Source organism: Seriola aureovittata, chromosome 5, assembly GCF_021018895.1.
Source record: "Seriola aureovittata isolate HTS-2021-v1 ecotype China chromosome 5, ASM2101889v1, whole genome shotgun sequence".
In the NCBI taxonomy this organism is placed as follows: Eukaryota; Metazoa; Chordata; class Actinopteri; order Carangiformes; family Carangidae; genus Seriola; species Seriola aureovittata.
The window spans coordinates 21,505,266-21,517,342 of record NC_079368.1 but is presented as its reverse complement, the minus strand read 5'-3'; positions in this window follow the sequence as shown (position 1 = coordinate 21,517,342).

Here is a 12,077-nt window from a genome sequence, read left to right as displayed (position 1 = left end):
ATCACTGATAATAACTCTGTGGGAGGAATGTTGGCTCTGGCATTGTGCGTTTCCCTCCATGTGTTTGTACTCGCTGGCTTCTTCCCTGAGTTTTTGTTGCAGTTGGAAGCCTTGGGAAAGAAACAAACACTGGAATCCAGTCTGCTCATAACACCAGATACTCAGGAAGTGGTGAATGGGGAGTGGATGTGGGAGTAATGGGAGAGAGCAACGACTATTGTGTCCCCCTGTGTATACTATCCCTCCCTCCCTACACACACATACGCAGCATGCTCTGGTCAGCAGCGGGGGGGTCAGACATTGACCTCTGGCCTCTGACCTTTATAATGGAGTGGTCGGCTGAGTGTGGTAATCAGCACCAACATGGGTAACACTATCAGCTTTGACAAAACATGAAAAAAGGTTTGGAAAGAGAGTTGAGCGTCTGTCACTCAAGATGATGAATTCAGTTTCTGGAGGGCAGGATTTCGTATGGATGAAACAGGTTCTTTGTTCAGATGGCTTTTAGCATTAGTAGCATGGCTCTATGGATGAAAAAAAGTGGCTGTAGTAATTAAGGTAGTTGTTTAGGTTGGAGGACTTGTTGCAGTGTCAGTCGGTGTACCACTGTGGTCCAGAGTAAAATATCTCATCAACTAGGAACTAACTCACTTTTTAGCTAATAGGGCAAACTGGTTAGCAAACTGTTCCCTGCATTTACACATTCAGCTGACACAGAACAACAATTGCAATAGTTATGAGTTGTGTTTCTGGCCACCTGATGAATGTAACTCCAGTATTCACTCTCCTTCTTTTTTGGTTTTTTAGCCCTGTTTCGGTCTCCACCAACTTCTGAGTGACATATCTGTCTCTTTAGCTGCTAAATGCTTCACTGTGTTCGCCAGCTAGTTGCTAACTGTGTCTGCCTGCTGTGTGGTGCTGAGCAGGTGTAGTGTACAGTGGGTTGTTAGAGCTATTCCAGCAAAAACAGCTGCCTTCTGCATCTGAAAACAAACACTGATGAGAGATTCAGTTTAAAATCTTGAACATTTGAAAACATTTGTTTTGTTTTTTCTATTGGGACAGTTTTGGACATTGATTTTTGCACTGTTAATTGCTTCTCTATTAGTGAACTTTATCACCTTTTGTCTCGGATCTTTAAGTGTTTACTCAGCTTTCTCCAAATAAGGAACTGAAGTGCTTGAGGGAACTCTTCGTGACCTGGGAGTCTGCTTCATTGGATTAACCTCTGCCCTTTGTCACATTAGCTCCTTAGCAAGTTAAGAAGGTAAACACATTGAACACAGTAGCTGAGTTCACTTGCTGATAAAGTGTCTTTATTTCGAAGTAATTTATCCACAGTGGAACAAGTCATTTTCTTTGTTTTCCATTAATACTGCAAGTTTTCCATAAAAGTGAGCTCATATTAAGGAGTTAAGTCTTTTAAGTATCCTTATACTCGTTTTAAGAAATTAATAACCACTCAAGTTAGCTTTTAGGGATACATTTAACAATAGTAGTTTGAGTGTGGTCAGGCTTTTAACTCTATTTGAAAAGGTCCTCCTTAACCAGTAAATCTACAGCCAAGCTCTATGTCTGAGGCTGCTGATTTGACCTCAGGCAGTTGTAGTGCGAAGACACTGATGAGGCCCAGATGACCCACAGTGACCTTTGACCTCTGTCCTGAGCCCAGGCTCTTTAATATAACTTCAGAAGATCAGTTCCATACGGTGATTTAGAGAGGAAAGCCTGGCAGAGGCCACTTTAGAGTAATTCAATTATAACTCCCCCTACGCCCCGAGACCAGTGGAACATACCAAACCTTATGAGGATGATGATGATCAAAGGAGTTATTAACTGTACGTAAGTTATAGAGTTCATGTGTAATTTGGTAAAAATGTCTTTTCTTTCTTTGAAGCTTGGTTGAGGACTGAGAGCCTCTTTCATTCAGTGTTAAAACACAGTCATCATGTGGGATGGAGGGATCAAACTGTGGCTTTTTTAATATTGCAAATATTAGGATGTAAATTTAATAACATATAACTCACTGACGACAGATACAGCTCAACAAGCAGTTTGTGGTCAGAGTTGTGCCCATTAAAAACATGTTTACTACTTTATCTCTGCCCTCAGGGTTACACTGACGGATTATCAGTATCTGTGGAGCCAGTGGCATGGGCCATGTTGTTGACACAGCTGCAAACTGGGTTTAAACTAACGTGTCCAGGATGCACCTCGGTGCTGCCTGCCAGCCCAGCAGCTTCACGAAAATACAAAGACTGGAAAGATCGTCTCCCACCTCATGTGTGAAACCAGTCTGGGAAATGTTCTTTTTGACTTTCTTTGACCTGAAAAGGAAAATGTCAGAGACTTTATGATGGGTAAAAAGGACATTTTGGTAGACCTCGAACATAACAACTTTTTACCATATTGTTTCCAATGTGCAAATTATTCACTCAATTACCATACTTAAGTACAACTTTAAGGTACTTGCATTTGTACTTGTACTTAACTTGAGTATTTCTTTTTTTTTTTTTGTGACTTTGTACTTCAACTCCACTGCACTACTGCAGATGGAAATATCCCCTGGTCAATTCAGTACCTGCCATGGCCAGAAGGGGGCAGTGATTCTATTACTGTCTCCAGCATCTTCGCTGAAGTTGGTCTAAAGTGGGACTCCTCAACTCTTCAGAGCACAGTCACTGGATCTCTTTCACAAAGCCAAACATCTGAAACAAAACCTGACAAGGAAGCCAAACTCTGCACCTTTGTCGACCACAGATCTGAGATGCTGTGGGATCTTTCTCTTTGCTCTGGTATCATAGTTTCAGTGACAGGGAAGCCCTGCCCTGTAGGCAGATAGGGAGGGAGGAAGGCACCATGGTGCAGGAACTACCCTTTGTCTAGCCCCTTTACTTGTACTCAAGCCGCGTTCAAAGATGCAGCTTTGTGTGGGTGTTAATGTACCAGGGACAATGGTATCAGATGGGCGCTCCACAGGGACAAGTGTTCAGAGATCTATATTTAACGCTGTGTATCCCTGTGTTGTGTTTCAGAGGAGTGTAGAGTTTTCTGTATTGTTGTGTGTAGGTCGGGGGGCTGGTAGGTGAGAGGACATCCTCTTGGTAAAGTGAAACAGGTGCTGCAGGGACAGGACTCCCCCAAGGACCAATAAGGGAAGAGCCTTCTCTGTATGGTGCACAGTTTACATGTCTGTGAATAGAAAGCCTGAGAGAGGATGCTTCATGACAATACAGAGTATGCAGCAAAAAATAGATAAATGCCTGAAAACCTGCAAATGGAGATGCAAACCTACACACTGTTGTCAAGTCTTTCTATGTTTATTTTTATGAAATAGTGCAGAAACATTAATGGATTGATCCAGCCATTGGTAGAAAACGAATTTTCATGGTGATTTATTAATTTATCAATCAAATGACAGTTTCAGTAAAGTTCTTGCACACGATAAAGACAAACTAACGCATGTGTGGGATGAGAAGCTCTCGATTTTGACTGAAAAAAAAACAAAGAATCACACAAACTGTCCAGCACATTCCCAATTTATTAACAAGATTTCAGTCTTCAATCATAGTAAGAGTTATCTTGAGTATCTGGGATGGAAAAAGGTCAATTTAGTAGTACTGTTATTTATCAAGCAAAAACGACAAACAGCACATATTACAGCCTCCAGTTATTGTCATTGACATTTAGACTAAAAAACTGAATAATCAAAATAATAATCATTAATGAAAGTAATTGAAACCATATTACAAAACCTCACACTGAATGTTTTTTATTTGATTTGTCAAACAAATCCCTCGTTATTTGGTCTTTTCTCAGTCACATCACCGTTTCAAATTATCTGTGAATATAAGTACAATGATTTCCTGATTCTTAACTTTATACATCAAACAAATTAGTACTGGCAGAATTGGCTTTCGCTTTTTCCTCAAGGTCAAAAGTCTGGTAACCAATATCAAACGCTGAGTGACTTAATTTGATGTATTTATCCCAGAGTTAATCATTAATTGTCTGCTGGTTGGTCAAAGTTTAGATTCTTAAATCTTCATTTACAACAAATCTCCTCATCAATGATTTGATGGGTGTCATGTACTTGTAGGAATTCTCCATGTGGGCTTCAGAGTTCAGCTTGGCAGTTCATTTTGACCTGATGAAGACCTCAAAAGGTCTTGATCAATAGCAGAAGTCCTTAATACTGTTAAAACTGTTATCTCTGGATTCATTCCCTTGACCGTTACTGCAAATAGTGTTGAAATCCATAATTGTTGTCAGAAAACAAAGAGGGAAGTGAAGGTTTTACTGGTCAGTGACCAATCCAAGGTTAAGTAATAGAGTTGATTTTTTTCCTATTGTTAAAAATTCCCCAAAATACATCCATGTCCTAGAAGGAGGACGTCTCTCTCGGGACCTGAAAGCATCCGTTTTACAGTAACTCCTCTGGCATTTTTCACAGAGGATCTGAGGTCATTTCCTGTTTGTTATTCCTGATGCTATCATCCTGAATGGCCCAGCAGTTCTTTTCCAACCATCCAGGAAGTCTTTTCTTAATTTGTTATGCCTCCATCACCCCCTCTCCTTTTTTCCAATTCCCAATGAAAACCATGCACAAAGCGAGCGAGCACTTATCAGTCAGGGACTTTAAACATGTTTATTTACAGATCATCAGGGAGCTCGGGAAGAGGCCTCAAAGAAAGCCTCTTGCTGGTCTTCAAACCCAGAGATTTGGTCCCTGGGTGCGGCGTCGGAGGCCGTGCTCCTGTTGCCATGTTTGATGGGTGTCGACAGCCACTCGCAGGGCTTCAAAGAGAAATGAGGCGGCTGCAGATGTGTGACTGCTCACAGGGTCCTAATCTGTTCAGAGGAGGGGGGATCCAATCCGGATCTTTTTCATCCAGCCGCACAGAGACAGGGCTTTTTCCAAGAGGCCCGTTGTAATACAGTGCATTAGCGAGATAAAGGCCTCTCCTCACAGCTGTCTCATGCTGACAGACTCTTGGAAAAACTGGCTCTGGGTGGATCTGGGAGGATCCTTTCCTCCACTACTGCTGTATCTCTTCCACAGGTTTCTTTCTTTGCAGCCTCACACTTCCTTTCAAACCCTTGAGCTTGGCCTTCTTTTCACCCACAAATCCCTTTTATCATTGTTATGATAAGGTCTCCTCATGGTTCTGGTTCATAACACTATGCACTTCACTGCAAATCCTCAGCCTCAGTCTCCCAGTTTTTCTCAGACACACGAATTGCCAAACACTGTGAAACAAGAATCCCTAAAACACCCTTAAAACATACCAAGAACTATATAGCACAATATAAATTGTGGTGTGCAGCCATGTCACACTAAAACATTATACAGGAATTTACAGGAACCTATCAATCAAGTTTTATTTATTTAGTTTTAGTCTTAATTTTTATTTTCAGTCAACTTCAAAACTACATGCGATCTTCTGACTTGAAGTTATTTGACTTGAAATGAGCTGAATGAGTGAGCTGCTAAAAGTTTCAAAAGAAACGTCATCAGCATATAAACAGACTTCCCAACATGCATTGTTTGAGAGTTAAATCGCTTCAGATTCTCCCCTGTTTTGTAGTTTGCAGAAAATATTCATGATGGAAATTTGCCTTGTCTTTAATACATGTTAAATGAAGTCATGGTTGTTTCTTCTCATGATGATGAAAATGATATGAACCAGGGTGATGGCTAGAATTGAATTCAGTTCATACCACCTTAAACTCATAACTGAACTGAACTTATAACTGAAGAGCAGCCTCGTATTTGTCTTTGTACCGACTCTCCAACAAGAGCAGCTACAGCTGAAAGATCTTCATGTCAAATGGAAAACTAACTCTCCAAACTAAGACAAGGTAAATGGAAAGTATATCTGTGTTTAACATTTGTAAGTGTTGCTGAACCGTTGTTAATTCAACTTAACATCTTAAATTCAATGAACCTGATAGAAATTATTTTAATCTTACTAAGATATATTTTGTACAAGAGATTCTTGAATACTAAACCCTTTAAAACACCCTCATTTTAAATAAATTAGAGTAAATTAAACTTTTAAGTGGCTCAATATTTCTATATTAACGATGGGTCAAATACATGCATTTAAATTCCTCAGAGACAAGGAGCAAAAATCTGTTTTCTGACTGGACTATACTAACAAGGGTAGTAGGTGCTCCCGGCCAATCAGAGTCAGTGTTGTCTCTGTTGTGTTTGTATTTATAGAGTAGAGAAGGCAGAGTGATGGATTGGAGTCTTCCCTCCTCAGCAGACAAGCAGCAGACAAACCAGGACACCGAGAGCAGGACGTCCAGCCGACCAGACCAGGGAGGAAGGGAAGCAGAGATGAAGGGAGAGAGGGAGGGAGGCCAGGCCCCAGACGTCACATCTGCTACTACTACTCCCCAGGGGCCTCCAGGGCATGGGAACCTCGCTCATCTCCACCCAGCACCCCCCCCCCCCCTTCTTCCTCCATGCCGACCGGTCCCTCCACCGGCCTGAGACCTGCTCTGCCTGGCTGGGACCCCACATCTCCCACTCGTTTCCCTCCACACTGTTACACTTCTATTTCTGCTTTTTATATTTATATAATTTTTGTCTCTTTCTCTATGTGTCTCTACCTCCCTCAGTCCTATCAACCACTCACCATCCCCCTTTTTTCCCGCTTTACTAAATTAAAAACACAACAGTGACATTTCATCAGCACAAATTGTTGATATGGCAAATGAGTTAACAAGTCACGCAGACAACAAACATGGAGGAACATTAGGATTTATTTGTAGTCCTGTCTCTGGCCACCAGACAAATATAAATCTAGTATTCACTCCTCTTTTTGGTCTCCACAAAATATCTGGCTCATTATATGCTTCACTACTGTCACCCCTATAGGTCACTAATGTTGTCTGTCTTTTGATGATGGGCATGTTGTGAATTTTATACAATAAACCAACCTGCATACACTCATAAATACTTGAATAAGGTTATAAAAAAGCTTACAGTAAAACCTCTAGAAGCAGTATAAAAGAGAAAAAGCAAAACTTCCATAAAAATATGTTTTCAGAAGTGATTTATAAGAACAGACTGATTTTGTCTGAGTTTGTTTGAATATAAAAATAGTGATACGTACATTTTTATTTTAAGGTTCTTACTTCCACATGCAGTGAATCATGAGGAAATCGTAGCCATTCACTTTAAAAAAAAAAACAAAAACAAAACAAATACGCTGAAGAAAACCAAGAAGACTTGGAACTTATCCTGCGAGCAAGTACTGTGTTCATTGTTCATTGTGAAACTATTATAAAAACTCATAACTCATAGACCCATACCAATGCTTTTTGGTGACATATGCTCTTTTTTGGTTGGCTGATTATATGTCAGTTCTTAGCTCCAAACCACAGTGGAAAAGTTTTTTCTTGCTTTGTTTTATTTTTGACATTTGGTTAAGTTGCTTATTTGCAGTAAATTATCACTAATTTCAAAGACAAAAATCACATCTTAAGCAGCTCACGTTCTAGATTAAACCTGACTTCCTGAAAGATAGAGGAGTAAGGTGGTAGAGGAAAGTTAGAAAAAGTCCTGTTAGAGTTTCTGTAACTTTAATTAGGAATGATAGATTTAAAACACAGGAAACATGTGAACAACCAGCAGCTAAACCTGCTGGACTTTTTTCAGACAGACAGACAGTGACTTGCATTTTCAGATTCTAGCCAGAAAAAACTAAACTAAAACCAAACCTAAATTTATCTCAAATTGTTGCATTTTCCTCCCAGTTTTGACAGTGCAGGTTATGCCACATTATCTCCTCTCCCTTTGCGTGTCTAGAGTAATACAGCAGTTAAACCCCTGCCAGCTGTTAACAATGGCATGCTGTGTGTGAGTGTGTGTGCACATGTGTGTGCAGCAGCTGCCGGCAGCATGGATGTCTTGCAGCCAGTGGCTGAAACACAGCAGCCGGCTGTTCCCAAAGCTCATAGCACCGCGGCCACCTTCACGCGTTTACGGCTAACTGCTGCCATTCTTTTAGACCGTGTCAATATTATATGTTCCAGACTTCACAACACTTGAGCCAAAAATATCTCTGAATATAATATGGGCTGGATTTGTATTCTTTATCTTTTAACTTTCTGAGCATTTGTGATGGAAAATTAGCTTTCTGTGCGGCGTTTGAACTGTACACTGCCCTACGAAGGCAGAGAGCAGAACTACAGAAAAGGTCAATTTGAGAAAAAGAGGTTTGAAGCAGTGGCGTTTTCTCCCGTAGGCCGAGGGAAGCCCTGCTTCTCCTGTTTTACAGACTGTAGTTGTCATTTTAATAAAAACACCCTGTGAATATTCTGTGCTGTCAGCAACAGAATATTCAATAAACGGCTTCTCCATGCTAATGTCACGTCTCTGTGGAGGCCTGGTCAAAGTTGCATTACAGTCCGCTGCACTGCACTGCACTGCACTGCACTGCACTGCACTGCACTGCACTGCACTGCACTGCTAGCTTGGCAGCAGTTGATATTTCATCAGAGTATAATGTTTCTTCTTGGGCGCACAACAAATTTAACATCAAACATATGACACATAGTTGTCTCCACTTGGGTTTCACAAAGCACGTCTGCCTGGCAGTCAAGGGAATAAAAAACCAGTGCCTCACATGCCGGAGCGTGGTTTGTCACCATCAGTTAACACGTGCCTGAGTGTGGTACAACAGCAAGGTCCATTTAGTAGCTGTTCTGAAGCTTTCAACTGTAGCTGTGAGATGGATCTTTACTGGTAGACAGTAATGTAAAAAAAACAATCATGCAAAACACCCAGCATGGAAATGTGACACAACTGGTTTTAATAGACTTTAATTATCATTAATTATTTCCTTCTGTAATCACAGATGAAATCAGAAATAATGCTTCCCCCAAGTATTTTCAAATGACATCTGTTTGAACTGAGTTACACTTGGACCTATCGCTTTAAATTTGTTTGACTTCTGTAAGATATTATAATGCCAAAGGTGTCTTCTCTCTCGGACCTGAAATGTCTGACGTCACATTTAAGTTCACATTCAAGTTTTTCATTCAATACATGTAGCTCAGCCAAGCCAATACCTCGAAGCAGAGCGCCGAGATGTTTGACTGACAAATGTAAAAGGTGAGATAAAAGCAGGGGACCAGCGTCTGTCTGTCAGGACAGACATGTGGTCTCTGGTCCCTTTCATGTATGTCATGGCAGCCATCCATGGCATTCAGTCAGAGACAGACAGATGATGTGTTGACAGAGATATTAAGCCGAGTCTTAACACTCTTGACGGATCTGACACATCTGACCTGACATCAGTTATCAAGGGTTGGTGTTTGACAAACCATAGTACTATAGTATGTAGATCCAGCGCCAGAGCCACCACTGAGGACAGGTCCAATCCCATCTCAAAGAAATCTGTTTATTTGGTAGACTACTAACTTGTTTTCCTTGTTACATTGTGCTGACAAATGTTATTGCCTGATAGATAATGTTCACAGGCAATGTTTTTTTTTTTCTGAGTGAATGAAGAGTCATGCTACACCAGACATTTGCAGGATTACTGAACGGGCTCGATGGACTCCGGCCCAGCGGATCATGGGCCCGCTGCACCAGAGCCTCTGTTTAAAATGACTGTTAACATTTAACAAGTCAACGAAACAACTTTAAAGAGACTCAAAATGACCCCAAAGAAACAAAAAATGATCACAGGGATGCAAAATGACCGCAGAGAGACTCCCGTCTGTGGTCAGCTATAGCTCTGTGTAAATGCCTAAATATTATGTAATCTTACCTCATTCCCATTTACTTCTACAGTAAATCACAGAGGAAAACAACTCACAACTTCACATGAAAGCAACCTTATGCAGACACTTCAACCGTAGCCGTTTGCCCCCTGTGTTATTTCTTTGTCGACCACTGTTGTGCAGTGAAATCAACTTTGGCTTCCTCCTGACAGGCGGGAACTGAATGGAGGGAACAAACTATACACTTTCCGGAGATTCTTACTCTCGTACACAATCAAGCCTGAATTACACCTTATCACTACAGGAACAATGTCCTCATTCAGGTCCCCGACATACAGTACAAGGAACTGGTCCAGCAACAATAAGCAGGCACACACACACACAGACACACACACACACACACACACAAATCTGTACTTGTATTGACTTATATTAATTCCTTGGAGGTTTACATTGATGCATGACCCTAACTCTTACTGTGACTTTAATCCCAAAACCAGGTCTTAACCGTGAAATAAACGGTGAACCTGGTTGTAACCATGAGGCCGTTGGATCCCCACATATAACACTATGAACACACACTTGTCTGCTACTGAAAAACGTCTCATATAACATGAAGTTTCTTTCTGCCTCCAAAGGGGTTGTCAATTTTGTTTTGTCGGTTACTTAATTGTTGCCTTTATTTTAGTGGCAAAATTTTAGGAGTGATTAAGTGGTACATATTTGTGCTGCACAGAATTTGTTCGGAGGTAGTCAGGGTGGATGTTCAGCCTGCAAACCAACAAAGCTGTTAGACCAGACACCGAGGTTTGCTAAGGACTCCCCCACTGTGGTTAGGTTCAGGCAACAAAAAGTCCTTTAGAGGAAAGATGGTTTCTGTTCAATTTTAATAAAGTTAACACGGCATGCCCTATACTTCACGTAATCTTTTGCCTCAACATAACCATGAAAAACTTTCATGTTTTGTTGCTACAAGCAGCTATTGCATTGCCAAATCAATACATTGTAAATTAACATTCAGCAGAAGGAACTATTTTATAACATTCATTAAATACATTTCCTCATTATCTTACTGACATTTCATCTATTTATAAACCTGTTGTTGCAAATTAATAGTAGAATGTTATTGGGGTTTTTTTACAACACACACATATGCACATACAAAATTATTAATTAGTAACTGGTCTTACATAGAAATCATGAAATAGAAAAAAAGAACATTTCACATTGTAGTCCACTTGTTGACAGTCTCCTCTAGCATGCCTTTAAATGAGTGCAACAGTAGATGCTTTACATAATTCAGCATTATCAATGATCAATATTCAGGTAATGTAACATGGAGAAGGCCTGTGCTGGTCTGACTGTAGCAGAAAATCCTCAAACCTCCTTAATAACCTCTGTTTCTCTCCATCTGTCATTGCATGTCCTCTGGGAATTTGTGGCTTTTATTAACTCACCGCATAAGCGTCAATAAACCTCTCATTTGTCACGAAATATACACAACACCTTGTTAAAGTCTGGTACTTTCCTGGGCTTTAATGAGAGACACAGCAGCTGGACAACATTCCCCATGCTACCCAGTCAAACCCGCTGGGACTCAGCGACGACCACTGGGAGATGAAAATTGACCGAACACCCCCTTTAAAGATGCAGCCTGTTAAATTGGCATGATGCTGCAGATGGGCCTCCTGCTGATATCAGTGATGAATGATGCAGGAGTGCTCTCTCCCGCTCTTTGCCCACACACAGGAGGAAGGGTGATGCTAATTGATAAAAGGGATAAAAAACACAACAGGGGGCATCAAAAGCTGGAAAAATCAAGAGAAACAGTGAAAGAGAGTCACAGAAATTCAGAGAAAAACGGAAACTGCATGAAAGAATAGAAGGCAATGAATATAAAAAGGTAAAACTGGTAGAGAAAGTGAACCACAGTGATGCACATTGTTTCTGTCTCCTCAGTAGCTAATCCATGTGTTGAGCAGAGGCAGCTGGAAGATTGGCAGCTCTTCAGTCCCTAATGAGTGACCATCTCCCTGACCCTGCCTCGTCTCTCTCTTCCTCCCTCCATCCACCGTTCAATAAAGCCCTCAGTCCGAACCTCCAGCCTCCGCTTGCCTCGCTCCAGCCAGCTCTCCGCAATTAGGAGAAGGACCAAATATAATTGTGATGAAAGGACGAGAGCCTGTGTGGCCCGCCTCGCCGTCGGCTTGACTGTGTCAGAGCCAGACGCCTCGTTGTTCTCAAAATTGTCCATCTCCACACAGTGAGAGCTTTTGTTCCCAGAGGAGACCAGATAGAGAGAGGCGACGACCAGTGGACCCCGACACAGAAGA